The following is a 13359-nucleotide window of genomic DNA, read 5'->3' as shown; positions in this document are numbered from 1 at the left end:
ATCTCTCCCCACAAACATTATATGCATGAATTTTATTCTGTATTGGGATCACGTTTGAATACGTCGTAGTGATAAATGATGTATAAAAATGCATCTCCTTTATCCCTTGCATGGTTAAGATTGATGATTTGTTATCTTTTAGAGCCCCAACAGGTTCTTCTAGTCCTTAGCGTTTCCTCTGCTTGGAGTAGGGCTATAAGATAAAACAACCCAATTCATATGGTTGATACATTGGACTTGGGTTGTTTAGCTAGGAACCTCTTCAGTCATTCTCCAGAGATTATTTTCCTCGTAGGGGAATGCACATTTTTGCGTGCCACCATAGTTATGCACCATGTTGGGTTTTGCCTCTTGACTTTGACTTCAAGCAAGAGTCTTGCACCATGTACAAGGAACCTTAGTTTTAGTGTCATTTAAAGGTAGAAGCAGTGTTAGGTTTTCAGGTGTCTTGGTCAGAGATACTGAGATGAAGCTATGGTAATCCTTCTCGAGAGTCAGCCCACAACTTGATTATGAGCCCAGTTCTTCAACCACTATTCCACTGGTCTTCCCACCCCAACTATAAACTTCAGTATGCTCGACACGTTCTGAATAGATAGACCATAAAATGGGAATCAAAGCTGTTCTTTCAACACTGAAGAAATAAACTTACATGTACCAATGGTATAGCCAACAGTGTATAATAGCAGCAAGGTTTAGCTGATCCTTTTCTAAAAAAGTTGCTCGCTGATAAATTGCACAAAGCAAAACATTACTGTGTGAAATATGAGAATTTTATCCAAGTTAAAGAACTTGTCTTCCCCGTAGTTGATAATACGCACAAGTTCTTGCTCTTTGATAATAAGGTAATAAGCTCCCAGGCATTGTATCTTTGGCTACAACTACGAATCGTCTGGCTTTTTTTTTAAACCTTGGTGAATGAACCTATATTCCATATTCAGTATCAATTCTTTAAACAATGGAAGAACCGATTTTGTTTGTGATAATATTGGTTATTATTCTTAAAATGAAATAAAGCATGATTCAGAAAGCAATAATGACAACCTTTGACAGTTGTGATGGCAGGAATGAGAGCCATAAAATCGGTGGAAAATGTCTTAATACCCTGATGGGATTGTTGAGACACCTCTATGCTTGAAAACTCAGATGTTCGCAGATATTTATGGCCTTGATATGATAACTCAGGCAGAATGAGCTGAATGGCGAAACATAGATGACTCCCCTGAGATTAGGGACCAAACAAGATGTGATATTATTATCTACAAATCGTAACACGTGACTCTATCTCAACAGTTTGTTACAATGAAAAAAAATGATTGCTTCATGTTCTCAGATATGTAGGAAATCAAAAACATGGCATAAAGAATAGAGATACAGGATAGACATCACTCGATCTGCTTCTACAACAGCTCCAAGTGGAATGTGATCTTCCAACTTTCACAATGTCTTAAAATGTAATTCTGTAAGCTTTATTCATGTAATTCTGTTCAGATCCTTTATTCCCGTGCAATTTGTTATAGGAAAATGATTGAGCCTTGTTCACAGAGACACAGGAAACCGCTCCTTCAAAAACGCGACATAAAAGAAAGGACAAAAAGGATTTATCTCTTTTTGCTTTGTCGGCAAATTGCTTTCTCAGGCACTGGGCATGATGTGACAATTTATTTATCATGTGGCTAATCTGTGGCATAGAAGAATGGAGATTAATCAATCAGTTGAAGATGCTGTTATGTGGCGCAAAAACAATTCACACTGCAGTGGTCATTTGAGTCAGAAGGGTGAATTTATTTTCTTCTTAGTGCTGATGCTGTTAATGTACCATGGGTATATCCTCTTGCAATTGTTTTGCCAAAATACCATTATTGCTGGATCTGAGCGACAATTTATCATTCTTCATGCTATTACTGTCATCGTAGGATGTGTTGTCTGAAACTCCATATATAACGTTGTCTAATAAATATAGCATTGGTTAAGTAAGAGCTGCGTGTGCATACTGTGTAATGGTCCCATGATTCAATAATATGTTGTTTGTTCCATGCTCTTTCATTTTTAGGACCCATTACGATGATGTACTAATCCATCAGAATTATTGTCTTTAAATCTTTCTGCCAAAACATTATTCATCTGACAGATCCAAGATGTCAAAAGTTTGAAAATTAAGTTTCCTGTTTAAGCAAAGTCCAATCGAATCAAATGAAGAAAATTCTATCTGAAAGATGTCAAAGTTAATATGCACGGTCATCACATATTCCTCAGTCCAAGTCTATTGTTAATGATGTAGACGACCTCAGGGGTCCTCCCCTACAGCTAAGTTTTCGGATTGTAAACATCCCTGTCACCATCTCAACACAAATCAAATCATTTCCAACGACCTAGAACAGGTTTCAGCCTTTGAAACATGATTTCACCATGTCTCCAGGGGCTTAAAAGCCATCACAAACTTGGATTGAGTCAAAGGCAGGGCTGATGGGTAACTTGAAGTGTGTTTTGCAGTATGTCATAACTCGTGTTGAAATCTTGTTGACATCAAAGGTGAAGATTTACCACTTCCAACAAAAACTTTCTAAGGCAATATTCAGTTTTGATAGCCAAGTATACAAATACTATAAACACCAGATTTGGGATTTTCGTCTGAAATGTCAAGACGGATGTTTTCAAGTGATAACTTGCACCAACAAGCAGCAGCTTATGAAGTATTCAATATTACATACACGTATATATATAGACTGCAAACAACAGAATTATCTATGTCAATATCCGTGCGGTGCTAATTAATCTCTAGCAATCTTCTCGTCTTTATCTATTTCTGTCTCATAGTGATCAAATGCAAGGACGATTGGGATGTCTGATTAAGGCCAGAATCATGTCTTGATTGTGGACTTTCGTGGTGACTACTGCTCTTCTAAGAGAAGTTTTGGGCTGACTTACTCTCACTACAAATTTTATTGTGCCTGATCCATGAGAACTTAGCCGAATTAAGGTGGAAATCCTTGCACTTAGAGAAGTTAGATGACTCCAAACCCCACCTCAAGGGTGGTGACATACATGTATTCAGAGAGCTGGAATTGTGTCACGAGTGGGATTCGGAGTAGTGCACCACTCGTCTGGTTCCTTTGCCACCACTGCTTTTCTGCAGATCGATCAGGGTTATAATAACAGCAGTGCTACTTTTCATTTACCACCTTGTAACCAGTTAGAAATATAAACTTTTGCGTTCCTTATAACCAATCAAAGTCATTTCCTTCAGAAGAATATGTGTAAAGTTAAATCTTTCCAAAAAAGTACATTTCTACATCATGAGACCAAATATGTCATCCATAGGCACAAATCATTCATATCAATGGCTCTTACTTTCGAGACCTGTCATTTGCTGTGTAATATTTCATTCAAATGCTGTATGGTTCTAGGTCTGAATTCTGACAGACAAGTGTTTACCAAAGTGACGATTGAACCCCAAGGAATGCATTAGGTGGACGATACATATCTAAAACGATGAAATATGATGGTAATGTCAACAATTGGCCGGCTCGATAAATTGCTGAGGCAATTCTGTTAACTTGTCACAAGAACAAAACAAGCATAATGCAGGCTTGGTTGGGAACCAGTTAGAGTGGACAGGGATCCAGAAGTGCTTTGGGAATTTATCATGTCTAGCCTGGAAATTTTTGCTAGTGGCTAGTTTTGCTGATTTTGCTGACACCCTCTGGGCTGTCCTCGATTAAAATAATGCTTAAACATTTGTGGTTAATGGATATAACCAGAGGACAATTTTGAATCTGCCAAAAGCACAAAAATAATTTTTTGATGACATGTATCCAAACTACCAACAAATTCAGATAATCAAGCTCACAGTATGTGACAAAGTTTTGATTGGTAATTATAGTCATTCATATTTGAATTGAATGTTCATTAAAATTTATCCTCGGACCAGTGCTCTATTAAACCATAATGCCACTAATCTCGCATCTCTTCCAGACAATGTTCTAATAAAGTAAATATCACCCAACATGACCTTCCTTCCCTGTCCAGTGATCAGCAGCTGCCGGACAAAGCGCCATTTCCCCTGCCTTCATCTCAGACAGGAAGCTAGACCACAGCTGAGCAGAGACCTGGCAATAATCGCTGGGAACACGAACTCCGTCATGTGGCGCTTCCCAAGCATGATCAATAATTATGAGTGGGCTCCCTTGTTATTGGCATGGGGCATTTTAATGGGCCCAAATTGCACCAGATTTGGGTGACACCCACTTACCAAAGCTAAAAAGTTTTCCACAAATTTCGAAAAAGCACTAATATCTTGGGTCTCCTTCAAGAAACTCCCAACTCATTCTGCATTCCTGTGATATATAGACCTTCCAGGGAGTAAAACGCCTGAGTCCTTCATTTTTTTTATTAACCTGGACACAAAAATACATTGAACACAAACGATTTAGACCATTAACTGCTCATCATCATCATCATCATCATCATCATCATCGTCATCAGTAATTATGGTCTATCAAGATCAATCCTGCCTGGTATTTAAACACACAATGCTTTGGTTGTGTTCAAATGCTCTGGTCATGATATAACTGTGCCCCCTAGCCTAATTAGATAAACCTTTTATCTTCTGTAGTCATTGGCTTCTCTATTTCCAATTTGGATTATTCAAAAATGAAATCTGAATAATTATTAAGTGTTTGGATTACAAAATAATTGCTTTTATTGGTTGAGTTGCTTATTACTCAGTACCAGCAATTTAAGACTAATGAAATATGCTTGATGTCAGTTCTGACGAAGTGTGGGTGTTGTGTTAGGATGTGGATGAAAGTATTCATAGCCATGAGCTCTTTTGACATCAGTGGTGATTTCATGTTTGACGTGTTTGAGCTGTTCTCCAGGCTAATGATTGATCAGCCAAGTCGGCTCGATTGAAAGTAGTCTCCATTTGCTAGCTACTACTTGGCAGGTCGTATCCATTATTGGTAAGAACTGCCAAGTTGTAGCGTGCAAATAAAGGTCTATTTACAGACTTTGTAGTCAGTTACAATATCACTGAACCAGTGGCTTGAAATAAATCCACCGTCTCTGTGAAACTGCACGGTGTCCCATGCCTGTCGTGGTACTGGCTGTGGCAGAAACTTGCTGGCCTCATTGGTGTGGGCTAATGGTCTTCTGCAATTTCATATTTGACCAAGATGCAGGTGGTGACTAAGTCCATGACATCTTTTTTCTGTAAATCTCCAACAACCTAAAGCTCAACCCTGCTGGAAAGATTCCTGCAAGATGAAAGGCATGGGGAATTAATGTGTCACTCTTGAGCATGCTCACATGTGTCACATTCATTGATCTCCTGAAAAGCTTTCACGTGGAGTGCCTGTCAGGAAATTAATCATAAGTCCAACTTCACCGTCTTTCACAACAATTTAAATTGGCGGCTGTAGCTTTGACATCTTCAAAGTGATGTCGCTTTTAGATATCAACTTGGGTCTATATTGTCTGTCTGTCAGGAAAAAGAACTGAACTTTAATTTGTTGTCATTGGTTACCTTGTCAACTTGTCCATCTGCGTCTGTCTGCCTGGCCATTTTGCCCATTTTATTTCAGAAAGCACCACTAACTTGCTTACTTACCTGCAATATGATCCATCAGAAGTGCAAGGGACCTTCGCACTGTCTTCTCTCACTGGCAGCTTCATGCCGCCGCCAAAAAGTTCCGTGTTCTGTTAATAAAGCAAAACAGAAACTTTTATTTTCATTTTTATTCCACCCTCACCAGCTTGTCCTTGGATGGAAAGCACGCTAACCAAGGTGTATCCATTAACATTACCCAAGGTGAGCACATGGTCCCTGGACCATTTCATTACTTCAGGAATGAAATATCACCAATAAGCTCAAGCAGGAGAATGGCAAAAAGAATGGCACACATGTACTATTTGATCACTTCTCTTGAAGCCATTGGAATACAACTATGGGATTGTGTGGTCTGTGCGTCATCAACCACTGGTCTCATCCTGGCTGATGACTCCTAAGTCATTGAGTGGTTTCTGCTTTAGATAAAGGATCATCACTTTGCGAGTCGCAAATCACTGCACCAAAATGGGTAGTTGGAAGGATTCGTGGATTCTGTAATAAAAAAAGGAGTTTTTTTGGACAAGATATTTGTCGTGCATGCCAATCAGCTTGATTAGATCCCAAGCTGCCATGCGCGGATTACCAGATTCCTATGTGACATATAAGCTTCATCCTCATTGATATTATAAAACGATTGTGGTATGAGAAGATTGGCTCAGTGGTTGTGGAGGCCAAAAGACTAAAACCATTCCATTCATCACGAAAGCCAGAAGATCAGCTGATGTCTTGACTGTTTAAGGTCCAAGTGCATTGTGAAAATCAGCAACTTTTCATGGCTCAAAAAGAATGTATTCGCGAAATTTTGGATTGCGTGGATCCTGTGTGAAGCAACACTTGGGGAAGATCCGGAAATCAACATTTTCAGTAACCTAATGCATCATAGCCAAATTATCAAGGATACACACCGCATCCCTTCTGCTTCTGCTTCTCCTTATTCACACTCACGATAGCTCCTACTTGACACTAAGTCATTATTATAAGCAGCAAAGGAAATGTCATCCTAACCTTCACATTCAAGGTGAAAGACCTTTTAGAAGGTTCGGGTGAGGGATATTGTCAATGTCTTGCATTCAAGCTTAGCTACTGTTTCCACTGCCTCACTTCTGATCTTCTGCTCATTCCCCCTCGAGCTCTAATTTGGCATGATGTCGTTATTGAGCAACACAGACTTGTTTCACCAGCAGTTGTGGCAAAAATTGAAGATTTTGTCTGTACCATCAAGCAAACGAAAGCCTACTCTCTTCCCAATCAAATCCTTACAGCCACTGGCGGCAAAGCATTAGTGATGAAGTATTCAAGTTCATTGAATTCACACCCACATGTATTGGAGGAGTGTTATCTCATTTGCTATGGAGGAGATATTCCGTAACCTGCTTAACACTGCACTGGCAAGTGTAGTACATTTCTTTTTTGGTCCCATAACCTTTTTAAATGCAGAATGGATTCAGTGGCAGATCAATTTAGTCATGCAAGACAAATGATTCTTCTAACATGGCTTACTGTGAAAACACCATGAAGGTATACAGACATGCTGGGCGAAGAGTGGTTCATGATCATGAATCATTCAGCGGCATGTCAATATACCCTGTAGCTCGAGGTAAACCCAGCCTCATAAAAAAGGAATGTCCAAAATCTTTAGGTCAGATAAAGCGTTCTTGAAAAAGGTCACGTCCATTTGGCAGTAATTTGACTAGGAAGAATACATGATCTCAAGGAACGTTTTGATTGATGCGGAGATCAGTAAAGTATAATCCCCCTTCTCCCTTCCTGGTAAAGGGCTGCTAATATTGGCTATTTTTTCTAGAGAGAAGACCATGTGTATCCTGCATCTTATTGCTTCATCAAATCTGTAGGATCAAAAAGTATTGAAGTAAAAGGCTGCGGTAAAGAAACTACTGTAAGGGAGACAATGAGAAGCCTTGGGCTGATCTTTGAAAAACAAGAGCAGACAGGCTTTTGTGTCAGAACGTGAGGAGGAATTACTGTCAACCCATACCAATTGCTGACGGTGGTGTCAGAGAAGACTGCAATCAAAAGAAGGTGATCCTTATACCTGGGCAGCTACGGGCTAATTTGTCACTTCGCTGCATCATTGGTAAGCGAGAAGGCTTATTGGAAATATAACTTGCTTTTATCTAATTTGTCAGGCAGTTCATTGTTCTTTATCGTCCTTTGATGCTTAAATGCATCATTACGTGGTCAGGCGATACTATCACAATTTCTTCTTCTTTTTTTGGCATGCAATATATTGTTTCTGTTCTGTCATCAAATAATATTATACATAAGGCTTTATGAGAACAAGATGAAAGGACCCTCGTTACTTTGTATTGCATTGTTCCACAAGGATCGCTATTGTTTAACAGAGCGATCATCAGAAGCCAGTTGGCCTTCGTGTTGCTTTTCTCCTTTGTAATCAACAATCAAACATGAGCATTATGGTGATAGATCTTCAGGGAAAAAAGAGACTCGGTATTGTTTTAGAATGATTATCATTCCCGCACGCACCCGAGACTAAAGATGATGTATCAAGTTTTTTGGCAATGAAACTCTGATATATAGATATTTGGTATCTAAGTTGAGGCAAGACTGCTCACACCATGAGAATAACAGAAAGAAGTGTACCTTGTTATGGTGTTACACCTTCAGCATTTTGCATTGATCAGATTGTTGGAATAGGTCATTTTCTGCCATGTCAATTGCTCCCACTGACAGGTGATAATGAAAACACAGGAAGAGCAGTTTTTCAATGATTACCACTTATCAGAATAACAAGGGTGCATTTGGGGGTAATTTACCTGGAATAGTATCACACTGCCAATTCCCCTGTCAGAGTGCATGAAACTTGCAGGCAGGTGATAATGCAGGAATTATGAGCCATTCATAGATGAATTGTACAGATAATTTGAAAGGAATGGAGGATTTAGATGGTTTTTGTTGATCTGCACTTGATGAATGCATTAGCAATGACAGTGCATTTGCAGCCATGGTGCGGTAGAAACGCTGCACTGCACTATCGTTGCTAAAGCATTTATCTTTGTTTGAGCCAACACAAAATACTTGAAAAACACTTTGGCAGCTATTTTGGCATCATATATCAAATGAATGTTATTTCCTAAACAAAATAGTTATAAATTTTACTGATTTTTGACTACTTCTATAATTGCACCAAACAAAGCAGTTATGCCCTTACAGTTTGTTGAGAGATAACTGAAACTACCTTTTAGTTGTTGGAGGTCATGATGTGAACATTAACTCGAACTGTAGCCTCAAAAGAGGGCCATCAGTCGATGGAAGGACCTGTTATAGATAAGGCTCCGTCTCGATTCCCATAAGCAATTTTGTCTCCAATCTCGCTTAAATAAGGGTGTCCATCCCGCAAATCCCAGCATCCCAATAATACAATTTTTTACCCCTCAAAGGTACAGACGACCCCTCACACCAACTCCCCTTACGACTTTAGTGGCCTCTTTAATACCACTCCATCTTTCCTCATGGCTCGATCTCGAGACGATCTGAGAAGCACTGGCGAAAGAAGGCTGTCATTATCATCTGCTTGATACTGATACGTCGCTTCATTGCACCCATCAATCGTTCGAAGGCTAATGTAGTTATGGTTATGGTTAATGAAATGTGTCAAACGACGTTATGTATTGGTCTTGATGGGCCAGTGGCCCGAATTCATCCTGGATAGGCTGGTCGCAATTAACATACATAGATGGTTGGTGCAGATTTCAGTTTTTCATAGCCAGATTTAAATATTTGTAGGATATCTAGATTCAAATAGTCTGGCAAGAACTAGCTTGTATGAGTGATACCTACACACATGAATAATATAAAACTTAAACTGCAGTTACTGAAAATTGAGATTTTGTCAAAAACTCAAATTCCTGAAATCATTGGCCAGTTGGTCATTGCAAGACCTGTGCCCTGTATCCAATGCTATACATCTAAAGTGACGTCTAATTCCGATAAGCTGCAGTGCCCTTGCCTTACATCACCTGACATTTGCAATCATCTCAAGTGTATGGATTACCTATAAGTTTATGACCCAAGTGACCATGGATCAACAGCCCGATTATGGCTGTCTGTCTGTGATATACTAGACTCAATTGACGACCTCCTCAGTGACAGTGTGGTTAAGTATACATAGTGCAGTGATTGTATGTGTCTCCTCTTGATATAGAGGATACTTTGATCTTGTCATGTCAAATGAATACACTGCCTTGCTCAGAGCTGTATCTATCAAGAGGGGAGGTTGTTGGTCTTGATTTTGAAACAATAGGTGGTTTTCTGACCACCCCCCCCCCCATAGAGAGCCCTTTGCTTCCCTGTGATGAAACTTTGATACTGTGGTAAGTAATTTTGACCATGGCCTTTTATTTGTGAATTTGTCCATGGTCAACTGGCAGGACGCTCTTTACGTAAGAGTGCACACTCTTTGTTATGACCCATGGGTTTGCCTGCGAGAGATGATTTCCATCATTTCCTTTTCTTTCTGTTACTGGTGAGTTTCCGGTCAGGAGATACTGTCCTTGATGTGGCATATTATAGGGTTGTACAGTATCAGATTGTACTATTACCTGACCTGGTTTTGCCTATAAAGGATGATCTCCATCATTTCCTGTTCTTTCTGTTCCTGCCTGGTGAGTTTCCTGTGCAAAGAGATGCTGGTCATTTCCTTGATGTGGCATTATGTGGGTGGTACAGTATCAGGTTGTACTTTTACCTGACTCAACAGTTTCCAAGTTTTTTGCCATCATAATTGCACCTTCAACTTATGCGATGTCTAAGAGGACAATTTAACCCTTCAGGTCATAGTTGTCTGAGATGATGTATGTAGGCCTATGATTACGGAGTCACATCTTCACATAGCCCATTGATTATGGGTCATACTGGAAAATGTCTAAGGCACCAACAAAAGATTCACGACAATCTTTTAAATCTTGAAGCAAGTATTTTTGAAATCTTATCATCACCAAACTTGTAATTGGCTCAGGCTAGTCTTTAAGGGGAGGAGTGAATCCAGGGGTAGCTGACCAGGCATGCACCCCAGGAAGTGGTGCTGTAGTTGTGTGTTGCTTTTATTTGAGAAATTTCGTTAGGAAATTGATCTGTCTAAAACAGATGTGACGTTGATGATGAATTTTTGGAAATTGATGTAAAAAAACCCAAATCATGTGAGACACTTCTGGATCTGCCTACGTTACGGGGAGGAACTGATTTGCTTTAGAAAAAAACCGCCAGGAAATGCAGACTGTATACATTTATGATGTCTTCCTTTAATTCACTCATGTCTATCATTCATCAAGCAATTTTTTTCACTTCAGTACACCTGTACAAGCGATTCAGTGTTTAAGGACTTGATGAAACCATATAGAATTCCGATCTCTGGTTATCAAATAAACGGAACTACCAGCTGAGCCCAATTTGAAATTAATTCAACCAAAAATAAATCTTCCAAATGCTTGCTTCGGTAATATGAGTGAATGGTTGAAATTATGGCAATCTATTTTCAACCCAGCTAAAAATATTTGAGTCTGGAGATACATGGATGGTTTCTTTAGGAAACATTATCGAGTGGAATTTCAACAGTGAGTGCACTTGGATAGAATTTATTGCTCAAAAACATCTATCATCTCTTAATCATCACTATTCAAATACTACGTGTACACGTAAAACCGAGAAGTTTTTGTGAGCATTTTAAAAAGTGCAGATATTTCAACTATCAAAAGTATGGCAGCACACATGTAGTCACTAGCCAATCAAACATGAGAATTATCCACCAACTTTTAGCATCATAAAACTTCATGGTTAATAGAATTGTGATCAAGTTTGATAATTGCTTGCTTTTAAATAATTCAAGAAGTGCTGAAAAGTGCATCCTGGTGGTACTCTTCCTGTCTCTTGCTGGTTTTTACTCGTCATCCAAAGCAAAGGGACTCTGGCATCCTCAGACCTCATTTAAAACACCCCCAGTGGTTCCTCCTCTATCAATGGGGAAAAAACTAGTATGTGATACCTTAATAATCAAGTCAGGCTAATGGCTACAGTGAACTCGTGAAGAAAAAACTTCCCTGGATTATTAATGTCTGGAGCAGCTTCATTTAACAGCACTGTATTCTTTGATGACATTTTGTCAATAATTATGATACATGGCTATTGGCTAAAAGTATGCTGGGAAAAAAGAGTATACTTACAGAGTTAGTTCTATAAAATTAATCAATAAGTTAAATGAACATGATGAAATATTGCCTAGTTTGTGATGTACGTACATGTAAGCCCAGAAGAGTCGCTCTGAATTCAAATATGAAATATTCAATGTTAAAATGACAAGTTTAATTGAATTATTGTTCAACCTGTTCAATAATAAGGAACCTTAAGTGATAGGCTTGATGATAGACCAGTCAGTGGTGTGATCTTCATTCTGATAATTCTGTTGCTATACTTGGTGATGGATCAAGGCTTGAGAAATCGCTTAGCTATATGAGATTTTGCCTGTGCCTGTCACACTCATAATTAGCCTTAATTCAGCCACCTGATATGACTTGACAAGGAAATCAAATTTGTCTACATTGTAGGTCATGTAATTTATCCTTGAGACATGACTTCACACCGTGATAGCATTTTCCAAATCAGGCGATAAACATCTGTCTGCGTGGGCTGAACATCATCGAATCTCATGGAATGCAATAAAACCATATCAAGCAGCCATATAGTCCGATATCCAGTGGTTCTGATAGATGTTCATCGTTATTATGCATTCACCCGATTCTTCGCCACAAATCCCTCGTCTGATAAAAAGGCTTGACGTGACACCTATTGTTGTCAATTAATCGGATTAGGTGACCACACTATTCCATTACAAAGCCACTGTTTATTCTTATGGTCAGGATGATGAAAAAATACTGGAGAGGCAGTAGTTGTGGCTGTATAGCATCATCAATCAGACTTAAACCAGCTATGATGATGATCTTAGGATGATGGTTTTGTTCATACCGTGGACCACAGAGCAAACTGAGACCTAAACTATGATGTGAAGCTTAAGCAAACTACAGACCAGCAATTAGTTTTACAGCAATGTTGGGTAAAGATTGCATGCGACAAAATAGCTTATCCTCAAGGGTCATTGCACGTTTTTTGTGGCCCTCAGAATCCGTTTCGTTGAGACATGTGATACCAGTATCAAACTTGTTAGATTTTAATGCAGACAAGTAATCAGTTTGCAGATCGTGGAAATGAGTGCTGCACCTTGCTGCAAGAAAGGTAACTTGTGTGCAGTTTCTCTTCAAACAGTCAAGTACCCCGCAACGAGACTAGTTGCCGCATGTCTGACCTGCAGTCCTGACGGCCAGTATGCACAAAAATTTTGCTTTTTTAAAGAAATGACAATGGCTATCAGCTGGATCCATCTATTGATGACCTTTAGTTTTAGTTATTGTCTTTATAGGAAAACCTGCTCAAAATCCATTTTAGGCCATTGTCAGAGCACATGTTTCACACACAAAACAAATTGATCGAAACTTGAGATGTGTATGGAGTTGTCATCACCAAAGTTAGGTGATGACCTATATTGATCATTGTTACATCCGGTGAAAGGAGGATTGATTTTTGGCAGGTGAAGAAATGACAATGCTGGAAGGATAATCAGCTGGATCTGTCTATTGATTACCTTTAGTCCTAGTTAATGTCTGTATTGGAAAACCTGCGTAAAATCCATCGTCATGGTCACTGTCAGAGCTCATTTTTCA

The 13359-nt window shown here is 39.1% G+C and overlaps 1 protein-coding gene across 3 annotated transcripts in view; it reads left to right on the top strand.

Annotated features, from left to right (window-relative positions):
* LOC135488695 (diacylglycerol kinase zeta-like) overlaps positions 1–13359 on the top strand; it is a 115774-nt gene that overhangs the window by 24525 nt on the left and 77890 nt on the right. The window lies entirely within an intron of this gene.

This window comes from Lineus longissimus, chromosome 5 (genome assembly GCF_910592395.1).
Source record: "Lineus longissimus chromosome 5, tnLinLong1.2, whole genome shotgun sequence".
NCBI lineage: Eukaryota > Metazoa > Nemertea > Pilidiophora > Heteronemertea > Lineidae > Lineus > Lineus longissimus.
This window is presented reverse-complemented; position numbering and strand designations above follow the sequence as displayed.